A 13154-nucleotide genomic window follows, 5' to 3' on the forward strand; every position below is an offset into this window, starting at 1 on the left:
CCCTGTTTTATTTATATTTGTTAATTTGTAAAGTGGTGATTGTTATGTAGCAGTTTTTTCAAATTTACATCTACTGTCTTTATATTTTGCACAGTATTAGGGTACGTGTCACTGTTTCTGTGGTGTTGCATTGTATGCAGAGTCTGGTTTATTGGCGTTTCAGTTTAACTTTTGTCTACATATTTCTATTTTTAGTTTGTGATTATTCCATATTAGGCGAGGGTGTATCTCTGTTCTGTGTGTATGAAAAGGACATGGGTTTCTGTTAGCAATGACTGTACAGGATCAATTGACTGTGCAGGATCTGGCTTGTTTAGTTTTACAATGCATGTGTTGGTGTTCCAGTGCTCGCTGCAGTGTTTAAGATGCTGCCTTTTTCTAGGTGCACCCTTGTTGTGTAACTCATGGATTATTACTAAAAATAACTTTTTTTATATAGAGGAGGGGGTTATTAAAAAATGATCAGCACTGGCTGTCATATATACTAGGTACGCCACTGGATTTAATGATCCTATGCTAACTTTACTGTTGATGTAGGTGTTGTCCCCCCCACACACACTATAATGAATTAAATTAAAGCTGTATTAACATCAAACAGCTTTCAAATGACATTATAAGCAAATAAAAATAAAATATTTTTAATACATTGCTAATTATTACCTGCATTTTTATCTAAACTGTTTTGCCTAGCTCTCACTTTGATTTTTATCTGCTACTTTTTTATTTTGCTGTAGTGCGATCACACAGGTCTCCTTCAAATTATGTGGAAGAGGTTTGGAAGTGGGGATTGCAACTATTTCATATCCTCAGTGAGACCTCAGGAAGGAATATAGTGATCAAAATATTATTAGAGGTGCTGTAGACTTGTATGACTGGATGAGCTATATTTATCTTTTTTTTTAGTTGTTTAAATTCATGCAGAAATAAATGGCTAGATTGAACCTAATGATTTCATTAACGCATTTCCCTTTTTTAAATCTGTATACCAGCGGTCTCAAACACGCGGCCGTGGGCCACATGCGGCCCCCCCAGGGACTATTTTGCGGCCCGCAATCTGTCCTTGCCTAAAGCAGGGGTCCCCAATCTGCTTCCCTTCCCCACTGCCCTCCCCCAAGCCACTGCAATCGGGGAACAGGTCAGTGCCCGAGGTCTTAACTCTCCCTACATATCTTCCCCAGCTCGGAGCCGACCAAAACTGCCTGGAGCAAAACTGGGGAAGCTTGTGGTTGAGGGGGGCCACAAACAATTCTATCTGAGGAGTCCCCCACTGAGAGATGTGATGCAGAACTGCAGTTGAATGTCCACTCGTGTGGCTGAAGAAACCTGATGAGTTTGTCTGCAAGACAATTCTTTTCTCCTTGAATGTACCATATTTTTCACTCCATAAGACTCACTTTTTCCACCCCCAAAAAGGGGGTGGAAATGTAAGTGTGTCTTATGAAGCAAAGATACAAATTTGTTAAGCCCGCTGCCGCATCTTTTTAACCCCCCCTCTTGCCGCCACATCTTTTTAAACCCCTGCCGCCTCATATTTTTTAAAAAAAAACAAAACCACTACCACTGAATCTTTAAAACCAGCCCGCCCGCTCGCTGTTGTCGTATCTGGTGGGCCAGCGTATTTCCGGGCCAGCGGCATCACAGGCTAGAAGCGAAGAGATCAGGAGCAAGCCCTCGTGCTCCCGCCTGGGCCTGTGCCGATCTCCAAATGGGGGGAGCATGTGGTTGTATGGGGGGATGATTTATGGTATTAGGGGGCACTTGGGGGTATGATTTAAGGTACTGGGGTATGGGGAAATGATTTAAGGTACTGGGGGGCATGTGGTTGTATGGGGGATAATTTAAGGTACTGGGGGACACGTGGGGTTATGGAGGGAAAATTTAGGTACATGGGGGTATGGAGATGATTTAAGGTACTGGGGGCATGTGGTTGTATGGGGGATGATTTAAGGTACTGGGGGACACGTGGGGTTATGGAGGGAAAATTTAAGGTACATAGGGGTATGGAGATGATTTAAGGTACTGGGGGGCACATGGGGGTATGGAGCCTGCCTGCTCTGTGCCCTGACCTGGCCTACCACTAGATCACCAGGGGGGAGAGGGTACAGAGCCTGGCAGGGGGGACAGGGTGCAAAGCCTGGCAGGGAAATGGTTCAGAATGTGTTTTTTTCTTGTTTTCCTTCTCTAAATCTAGGGTTCATCTTATGGTCAGGTGCGACTTATGTAGCAAAAAATATGGTATATGTTGTGAGCAATTGCCCAGGTACAAATATTTTGGGCCTCCTGACAAAGACGGAGAGAACCCATGCCGCTTTACTTGTTTATGTAATATATTGCGACCTGATTATCCGTGCGGATAAGAAGGACATGGTTGGTAATGTGCTGAAAAGACTTGAGAGCATTGTAGATACCTCAGAGTTCCAACAGATTGATATGGCAAAGGCGGTCCTGGGCAGACCAATGACCTTGAGTGCGAAGACCATCCAGATGAGCTCCCCAAGCATAGATGGATGAGTTCGTTGTCAGAACATTCTGATGTGGAGGTGTGTGGAACAGCATTCCTCTGGAAAGATTGGACATAAGAACATAAGCAATGCCTCCGCTGGGTCAGACCTGAGGTCCATCGTGCCCAGCAGCCCGCTCACGCAGCGGCCCAGCAGGTCCAGGACCTGTGCAGTAATCCTCTCTATATACCCTTCTATCCCATTTTCCAGCAGGAAATTGTCCAATCCTTTCATAAACCCCAGTACCATACTCTGCCCTACTACTTCCTCTGGACGAGTTCATCTACCACTGCAGAGATAGTCAAAGTGAAGAAGTGATGGTAATGTGTAAAACAGTGGTTCAAGAGCTTGAGACAACTGAAACGCAAGTCCATTGAGGCATCCTAAGATTAAATCTCGCAAATGGAGTAACATGCACCATGGAAACCATGTGACCCAGTAATACCATCATTTTCCTGGCTGAGAGGGATGGCAAGTGAGAAATCTGTGTGCAAAGCTGAATCAAATTTTCTAGTCTTTGCTGAGGGAGAAACGTTCTGAGATGAATGATGTCTAGCAGAGCTCCAATAAATTGCAGATTCTGAGAGTGTTGAAGTTGGGATATGAGAAAATTGATTTTGAAACCCAACTGCTGAAGGAAGAGAATTGTTAAGCAAATCACTGCAATCACCCCTTGAGAGGTTGGATATTTGATCAGCCAATCGTCCAGTTAGGGGAACACCTGGAGGACCTTGATATCGCAATGCCCCTGCCACTACCATCAGGCACTTGTGGGGGGGGGAGGATGCAAAGCCAAAGGGCAGAACCTTGTATTGATAATGGTGCTATACCATCTGAAATCCGAGGAATTTTCTGGAGGTCGGAGTCACTGGAATGTGAGTATAAGCCTCTTTGAGATAAAGAGAGAATAGCCAGTTGTTGCAATCTAAGAGGGGATATAAAGTTGCCAGGGACAACATCTGAATCTTTTCCTTCACTAGAAACATGTCGAGGTACCTGATGTCTAAGATTGGACGCAGATCTCCTGTCTTCTTTGGGATGAGAAAATACCGGGAGTAAACCCACCGGTTTCTGTGCGCAGGTGAAACCTCCTCTATAGCATTGAGAAGGAGGGATTCTATCTCCCAAAGAAGAAGGGACGTCTGCTGAGTGTTGAAAGAAGACTCTCTTGGAGGATGATCTGGAGGCATATTGATGAAGTGAAGAGAGTATCCCTCTCGAATGACTTTTAGCACCCAGAGGTCTGTGGTTATCAGTTCACAACGGAGATAATACAGCTGGAGCCAACCTTCAATTGGTTGAAGAAGAGGCTAAGAAATAGGAACAGCGGCTATGGTCTCTAGAAGTCCATCAAAAAGACTGAGCAGGCTTTGGAGGAGCTGCTGATTGTTTTTGCTTTTTCTCCTGCAGTCTAGGAAAAGCAGCTAGTTTTGAAGAAAAATGTCTTTGATCTGAAAAAGGCTTAAAACATTTAGAAGTTGAAGGCTGAGGCTTGGAATTAACCAAAGTATCCCAAAGTTTCTCATGATCAGTAAAAACATAAGAATAGCCTTATTGGGTCAGACCCAGTAACCCGTTCTCACGGTGGCCAATCCAGATCACTAGTACCTGACCTAAACCCAAAGAGCAGCAATATTCCATGCTACCAATACAGGGCAAGCAGTGGCTTCCCCCATGTCTTTCTCAATAACAGACTGTAGACTTTTCCTCCAGGAACTTGTTTAAACCTTTCTTAAAACCAGCTAAGCTATCCGCTTTTACCACAACCTCTGGCAACACGTTCCAGAGCTTAACTATTCTCTGAGTGAAAAAAAATTTCCTCCTATTGGTTTTAAAAGTAACTTCTTTGAGTAACTTCATTGAGTGTCCCCATGTCTTTGTAATTTTTGACAGAGTGAAAAATCGATCCACTTGTACCCGTTCTACTCCACTCAGGGTTTTGTAGACTTCAATAATATCTCCTCTCAGCTGTCTCTTTTCCAAGCTGAAGAGCCCTAACCGTTTTAGTCTTTCCTCATACGAGAGGAGCTCCATCCCCTTTGCCATCTTGGTCGCTCTTCTTTGAATTTTCCAGCGCCTCTATATCTTTCTTGAGATAAGGGGATCAGAAATTAACGCAATACTCCAGATGAGGTTGCACCATGCAGCAATACAGGAGCATTATAACATTCTTAGTCTTGTTAACCATCTGTTTTTTTAATAATTCCTAGCATCCTGTTTGCTTTTTATGGCCGTCGCTACACATTCGGCGGGTTTCACCATATTGTCTACGATGATACCCAGATCCTTTTCTTGGACGCTAATCTATTGTGTGGCATTTTCAATAGAGTCACCAAACAGCTCATCTCCCAAACAGGGAATGTTCGCTAATCTATCCTGAAAACTGATGTTCATACCTGAGACTTGTAGCCTTGCAAGATGTCTCATTTCTACTGACATAGCTGATGCTCTGGAAGATAATTTAAATATATCATAAGCAGATCTTTGCATATATCTTCTAGCTAGGACAAAGGTACGAGAAATATGATTAAATTCCTGCAAATGTTGTGGAGGAATGTATCTATCAAAAGAAGGCAATTTCTTAACAAGGTGCCTTATATAGTAGGAAATATAGAAATTATAATTTAGAACTCTATTCGCTAGCATGGAATTTTGGTACAGGCGATGCCCAAATTTGTCCATAGTGCATCCTTCATGCCCTGGTGGCACTAAGGCATAGACTTTCGATGGATTAGATTTTTTCAAAGTTGACTCTACCACTAGGGACTGATGCTGAAACTGTGCTTTATCAAAACCCGGAAAAGAAATTGTTTTATATAGAGTCCAATTTTCTGGGAGCCACTGTTATGGTTAAGGGCGTTTCCCAGTTTTTGTGAAGAGTCTCCTTGAGTATACCATGCAAAGTTAGTCTAAGAAGTTAGTTCTTTAGGAGGTTCATCATAATCTAAGGCCTCCAAATATTCAGCCCTGTAGGCAGAATCAGCTTCTAGCTTGACTGGTAGCTCTTTGCCCAACTGGCGAATAAATTTGGTAAAAGAAAGTCTCTTGGTAGGAGATTTAGCACTTGGTAAAGACTTTTGTGGAGACTTTTCCAAGGTAGTATAAGCCTCCGTTGTAGACTCAGGTAAGACTTCAGCTGAATCAGACTAAGTCAGAGTCATAAAAGGGTTTTGGTGAAAGAGTGCATTGGGAAGATCGATGGTGCCATTGAGCCTGGTGTTGATCTGATGATGAGGATGATGAAAGAGGTGACACTCTTTTACGCTTTGAAGACCGTGAGGGAGTGTGATGCTTTCTTTTTGATGCTCCTGAAGACGAACATTGCTTACTGGAATTGGAGCGTTGAGATGAGGAGGAAGAGTGGCGATGCCTTGATGAACTGGAGTAGGGCCTTGATGGAGAGCTGGACCTGCAATGAGATGGCCTACATTGGGCGTGGAACATTGATGCAGCTCTGAAGAGCCAGTGTCGGTACCACAGGACCTGGTGGCTTTATGCTCAGGCTGGGTCAGTACCGAAGGAGTGAATGTCATGGTAAGAAGTTTAAACATATCACTCACTTGGAAAAACATATCGAGCTTTTCACAGAGTGAAAGAACTGTACCTTTGGTCTTTCTGCCGATACCATCGATGCCACATTTTGCCTCGGAAAGGGTGACCTCGAAGAGGATGCAAACCTTGATGTAGAAGGCAGGGTGCAAGAGAGGTCGTCGCTTGGTCAGCATCAAGGGACTCGATGCAAGGGTGACCTGCGACACTTGTTGGGAAGCTGGCGGCTTCTTAGCTGGCTTACCAGACAGAGCGATGTCTTCCAACGCCAGTGTTGATGCCTTCAACGTTGAAGGTTGTGACCTCTTCTCTGTGTTAATGCCGGTGCCAACCAATTTTTCTTGCTGAAGTTTCTGGCTCTTGATGGATCGTTTTTGCAGGTAGAACACCAAACACAAGATTCTACACGGTGCTCCGGGCAAAGGTACTGCAAGCACCAACTTTGGGGGGTCAGTGATAGAAATTTGCCTTTGGCACCTGTAGCACTTTTTAAACCCTGTTAATGGCCAGGACAGGGGTCAGCAACCTTTTTAAAGCAAAGAGCCATTTTTTCCTAAATGTTTGACCCAAGATTTACAAAGAGCCGCAATGGGTAGACAAGGGGGTTTGAGATATGATGATGTCAGCGGATGTTGCCCAATCCGGTCCCAAGCTCAGGCAGAGCTGGGGCCTTTCTTATCTGCTCTTCCCAATCCAGAAGAAGCCTCCAATGGCTCAGAAAACCTCCGTTTTGCTCTTCCCAGCCCTTCTTTCTCCTCAAGCGGCCGATGCACAAAACTATCACTGGTTTCTTAGTTGCAACACTCTGAACCATATCTCCCACTGTTCAAGATCCCTCTTATTTTTCACATCTTCCAGTAAGACGCTGCTGCTTTCAGCGCGATACCGCGCTGCTGAGATGTGCGCTGTTGGCTGTGCTGCTCCTCTGCCCCGGAACAGAAATTGACTTAAGAGGGGGGCAGAGGACCGGCACAGCCAACAGCGCGCGCATCAGCCGAGCGTACCACGTCGGAAGCAGCAGCGTCATTCTGGAAGATGTGAAAAAATAAGAGGGATTTTGAACAGTGTGAGGTCGTCAGAAGCACTGTTCTGAGCCGCACCTACGTGGCGAAAGAGCCGCATGTGGCTCGCGAGCCGCAGGTTGCCGACCCCTGGGCCAGGACATCGATGGAAAGATCACTACAGCCAAATCAAACTCAATGGCTGAGGAAAAGAAAGCAATGTTACTTACCGTAACAGTTGTTATCCAGGGACAGCAGGCAGCTATTCTCACTAGTGGAGTGATGTCATCCGACAGAGCTCCGATACGGATGTCTCACAAGCATATTTTGCTTGAAGAAACTCAGAAGTTTCGAGATGCCCGCACCGCGCATGCGCCAGTGCCTTCCCGCCCGATGGTCGAGGCGTGTCTCCTCAGTTCAGGTAACTAGCAGAGAAGCCAACCCTGGGGAAGTGGGTGGGACGTGAGAATAGCTGCCTGCTGTCCCTGGATAACAACTGTTACGGTAAGTAACATTGCTTTATCCCAGGACAAGCAGGCAGGTATTCTCACTAGTGGGTGACCTCCAAGCTAACCTCAATGGGATGGTGGGAGAGCTGGCAACTTAGGAGAATAAATTTTGTAACACTGTTTGGCCAAACTGTCCATCCCGTCTGGAGAAAGTATCCAGACAATAATGAGAGGTGAAAGTATGAACCGAGGACCAAGTGGCAGCCTTACAAATCTCCTCAATCGGTGTCGATCTGAGGAAGGCTACAGAGGCCGCCATTGCTCTGACCTTATGGGCTGTGACCTTACAGAGAAGGGGTAATCCAGCCTGGGCATAGCAGAAAGAGATACAAGCCGCCATCCAGTTGGAGATGGTGCGCTTCGATACAGGCCGTCCCAACTTGTTTGGATCAAAGGAGACGAAAAGTTGAGGAGCAGTTCTGTGTGGTTTGGTGCGATCCAAGTAGAAAGCCAAAACACGTATACAGTCCAGAGTGTGAAGAGCTGATTCTCCAGGATGAGAATGAGGCTTTGGAAAAAACACCGGAAGAACAATGGATTGGTTGAGATGAAATTCAGAGACCACTTTAGGCAGGAATTTCGGATGAGTGCGGAGGACCACCTTGTCATGATGGAATACTGTGAAAGGTGGATCCGCCACCAAGGCCTGAAGCTCACTGACCCTGTGAGCAGATGTGAGGGCCACCAGAAAAACCACTTTCCAAGTGAGAAACTTCAGAGGAGCCTTGTTGAGAGGTTCAAAAGGAGGTTTCATAAGATGAGAAAGAACCACATTAAGATCCCAAACCACTGGAGGAGGTTTGAGAGGAGGATTGACATGGAAAAGTCCTTTCATAAATCTGGAAACGACAGGATGAGCCGAGAGAGGTTTTCCTTGGAGAGGCTGATGGAAAGCTGCAATAGCACTCAGGTGGACTCGTATAGATGTAGACTTGAGGCCAGACTGAGACAGGTGTAGAAGATAGTCCAATACAGAAGATAGGGAGGCTCGCTGAGGCTCCTTACGATTAGAAACACACCAGGAAGAGAATCTAGTCCACTTTTGGGAGTAGCATTGTCGAGTAGCAGGCTTCCTGGAAGCCTCCAGTACCTCCCTCACCGCCTGGGAAAACTGGTGAGGAGTCACATTGAGAGGAACCAAGCTGTCAGGTGGAGAGACTGCAGGTTGGGATGAAGCAGAGATCCCTGATGCTGAGTAAGCAGTGAAGGAAACACTGGGAGAAGGAATGGCTCCCTGCTGCTGAGTTGAAGTAGAAGGGAGTACCAAGGTTGTCTGGGCCACCGAGGAGCTATTAGAATCATGGTGGCATGGTCGGATTTCAATTTGACCAGAGTCTTTTGAATGAGAGGAAATGGAGGAAACGTATACAGAAAGCGAGTTCCCCAATCCAGTAGAAAGCATCTGCCTCGAGACGATGAGGAGTGTAGATCCTGGAGCAAAATTGAGGTAGTTTGAAGTTGTGGGGAGCAGCAAAGAGGTCTATCTGAGGCGTTCCCCACTGTGCAAAGATCTGATGAAGAGGGCTGGAATGGAGTGTCCATTCGTGAGGCTGGATGAGATGACTTAAGTTGTCCGCCAAGACATTGTCCTTCCCCTGAATGTAGACAGCTTTGAGGAAGGCGTTGTGGGGAACCGCCCAATCCCAGACTCTGAGAGCTTCCTGGCAGAGGGAGGCCGAGCCCATGCCCCCCTGCTTAAACATAGAAACATAGAAAGATGACGGCAGATAAGGGCTATAGCCCATCAAGTCTGCCCACACTATTTACCCACCCTCTTAAGTCTACTGACCCCCTAAAGTATAATTGTAATTATACTGTCACTCTACTGACCCGCTCATTCAAGTCCTAGTGACCCTATCCCTTAGCATGACCTCGTAGGGATCCCACATAGGTATCCCATTAGTTCTTGAAGTCTAGGATGCTGCGTGCCTCGACCACCTGCACTGGAAGCTTGTTCCAATGCTCAATCACTCTCTCCGTGAAGAAGTACTTCCTGGCGTCTCCACAAAACTTCCCTCCCTTGAGTTTGAGCGGATGTCCTCTTGTGGTCGAGGGTCCCTTGAGAAGAAAGATATCATCTTCCACCTCGATCCGTCCCGTGATGTACTTAAATGTCTCAATCATGTCTCCCCTCTCCCTACGTTCTTCGAGAGTGTAGAGCTGCAATTTGCTCAGTCTTTCTTCGTACGGGAGACCCTTTAGCCCCGAGACCATCCTGGTGGCCATCCGCTGAACCGATTCAATTCTGAGCACATCCTTACGGTAATGTGGCCTCCAGAATTGCACACAGTATTCCAGATGAGGTCTCACCATGGCTCTGTACAATGGCATCATGACTTCAGGTTTCCTGTTGACGAAGCTTCTCTTGATACAACCTATCATCTGCCGTGCTTTAGATGAAGCCTTCTCCACTTGAGTGGCTGCTTTCATGTCAGCACTGATGATTACTCCTAAGTCTCGTTCTGCCGTAGTCCTGGTTAAAGTTTCTCCATTCAGGGTGTAAGTTCTGCAAGGATTTCCGTTACCGAGATGCATGACCTTACATTTCTTGGCGTTGAAGCCCAGCTGCCAGTTCAAGGACCAACTTTCTAAAGTATGCAGGTCTTGCTCCATAGCATCCTGTAGATTATAGCCGTTTACTATATTGCATAGTTTGGCGTCATCAGCGAATAAGGTTACTTTGCCTTGAAGCCCTTGAGTCAGATCCCCAATGAATATGTTGAAGAGGAGTGGGCCCAGGACTGAACCCTGTGGCACTCCGCTAGTCACCTCCGACATTTTAGAGAGGGTACCGTTAACCACCACCCTCTGAAGTCTGCCACTAAGCCAATCTTTAACTCATGCAGTTAGAGTCTCTCCTAATCCCATCGATTTCATCTTGTTCAGCAGCCTGCGGTGTGGGACGCTGTCAAACGCTTTGCTGAAGTCCAGGTACACGACGTCCAAGGACTCTCCTGAGTCCAGTCTTCTTGTTACCCAGTCAAAGAAGCTGATTAGATTGGACTGGCATGACCTACCCTTGGTGAATCCATGTTGGCTGGGATCCCGGAGATCTTCCTCGTTCAGGATCGTATCTAATTTATACTTAATTAGTGTTTCCATGAGTTTACACACTATTGAGGTGAAGCTTACCGGTCTATAGTTCGCAGCCTCAGCCTTGTAACCCTTTTTATGTAGAGGAACGACGTTGGCTGTTTTCCAGTCTAACGGAACTTTCCCCGTACTTAGTGAGAGATTGAAGAGCACTGCCAACGGTTCCGCCAGAACATCTCTCAATTCTCTGACCACTCTTGGGTATAAATTGTCCGGTCCCATGGCCTTGTTTACCTTTAGCCTTGCCAGTTCGTTGTAGAAGTCCCCAGGTGTGAACACAAAATTCTGAAACGGGTCATCCACGTCTTGTTTTATCATCAACTGTGGTCCGTGTCCCGGTGCTTCGCAGGTGAAAACTGAGCAGAAATATTCATTTAGTAGTTCTGCTTTTTCTGAATCCGCCATCGCGTAGTTTCCGTCCGGTTGTCTAAGGCGTACTATACCGTCTGTGTTCCTTTTCCTATCGCTGATATACCTAAAGAAGGATTTGTCCCCTTTTTTAAAGTTTTTTGCCAGAGTTTCTTTCACTCGAAGTTTGGGCTCCCTAACTGCTGTTTTAACCGCTGCAGATCTGGTCTTATATTCTACATAATACATGGCGACCTGATTGTCTGTGCGAATGAGGACCACCATGTCGAGAAGCAGATGTTGAAAAGCTTGAAGAGCATTGAAGATGGCTCTGAGCTCCAGAAGATTGATTTGATGGAGTCGGTCCGCACTGGTCCAGAATCCCTGAGTGCGAAGACCATCCAGATGAACTCCCTATGCATAGGTCGAAGAATCGGTGGTGAGGACCTTCTGGTGGGGAGGAGTGTGAAACAGCAAACCTCTGGATAGATTCGAAGAGGTCATCCACCAAAGCAGAGACTGCCAAAGAGCAGGAGTGACTGTGATGTGTTGAGTCAACGGGTCTGACACCTGAGACCATTGAGAAGCCAGGGTCCACTGAGGAATCCTGAGATGAAGTCTGGCAAAAGGCATCACGTGAACTGTCGAGGCCATGTGGCCCAGGAGCACCATCATGTGTCTCGCTGAGATGACTGGCGAGAAGATACGGACTGGCAGAGATGAAGAAGAGTTTCCAGGCGTTGAGGAGGAAGGAACGCTCTGAGTTGAATGGTATCCAGGACCGCCCCGATGAAGGGGAGAGACTGGGTAGGCTGAAGATGATATTTGGGAAAATTGATCTCGAAGCCCAAACTCTGCAGGAAGCAAATTGTTGCCAGGGTTGCCGAAATGACCTCTGGAGCTGAGGGGGCCTTGATGAGCCAGTCGTCGAGGTAGGGAAATACCTGAAGACCCCTGTTCCGGAGTGCAGCGGCCACTACTACCAGACACTTCGTGAAGACTCTGGGAGACGAGGACAGGCCGAATGGAAGCACTCAATATTGCAGATGCAGATGTCCCACCCGAAATCTGAGGAACTTGCGAGAGGCCGGATGAATGGGAATGTGAGTATAGGCCTCCTTGAGATCTAGAGAGCATAACCAGTCGTTCTGCTCGAGGAGAGGGTAGAAAGAAGCAAGGGTCAGCATGCGAAACCTGAAGAAGGGCAGTCTGTGTCAAGTTGGAAGGATACTCTCTTGGAGGGTGGTCCGGTGGGACCCGATGGAACTGAAGAGAGTACCCCTCCCTGATGATGGTAAGGACCCAGAGATCGGTGGTGATAGCCGTCCATCGATGGAAAAAATGATGGAGGCGACCCCCAATGGGGAAAACAGGGGATGGCAGAACGAGGTTGGTTATGCTCCCTAAGAGAGAGTCAAAAAGGCTGAGGTGCCTTGGGGACAGTAGACGGTTGAGGCTTCTGTTGAGCCTTCTGTGGAGGTTGTCTCTTCGCCGGTTGTCTCGCAGCCAGAGCTTGCCTCGGAGTATAACGCCGCTGATAGATCAAAGGCGGTCTAGCAGGTCGAGACTGTTGAGGCTTAGGCTTGGGCCGAAGAATGGACTGAAAGGATTTTTCATGGTCAGACAGCTTCTTCGTCACAGTCTTGGTGGACTCGTCAAATAAATCCACTCCCGCACAAGGAACATTGGCAAGTCTGTCTTGGAGGTTCGGGTCCATGTCAATGGTCCGAAGCCATGCCAATCGAAGCATAGCTACAGAACAGGCAGCAGCCCTTGCCGAAAGCTCAAAGGCATCGTAAGAGGATTGCATCAACTGGAGACGTAGCTGGGACAGCGAAGCAACTACTTCCTCAAATTCGAAGCGAGCCTGAGATTCAATGTAAGGTGTGAACTTCCGAAGCACAGGCAGGAAGAACTCCAAATAAGTTGCAAAATGAAAATTATAATTCAGAACTCGGGAAGCCATCATCGAGTTCTGGTATATTCGCCTCCCAAACTTATCCATTGTTCTGCCTTCGCGACCCGGAGGCACCGAGGCTTACATCTAGGAAGGATGAGACCGCTTGAGGGAGGATTCAACCAGCAGGGACTGGTGAGAGAGTTGAGAGCCCTCGAACCCCTTGTGATGAACCGTGCGGTACCGGGCATCCAAC

General features: G+C 46.9%; 1 protein-coding gene across 1 annotated transcript in view; it reads right to left on the reverse strand.

Annotated features, from left to right (window-relative positions):
* CEBPZ (CCAAT enhancer binding protein zeta) overlaps positions 1-13154 on the reverse strand; it is a 348861-nt gene that overhangs the window by 147166 nt on the left and 188541 nt on the right. The window lies entirely within an intron of this gene.

Source organism: Geotrypetes seraphini, chromosome 3, assembly GCF_902459505.1.
Source record: "Geotrypetes seraphini chromosome 3, aGeoSer1.1, whole genome shotgun sequence".
NCBI classification, from domain to species: Eukaryota; Metazoa; Chordata; class Amphibia; order Gymnophiona; family Dermophiidae; genus Geotrypetes; species Geotrypetes seraphini.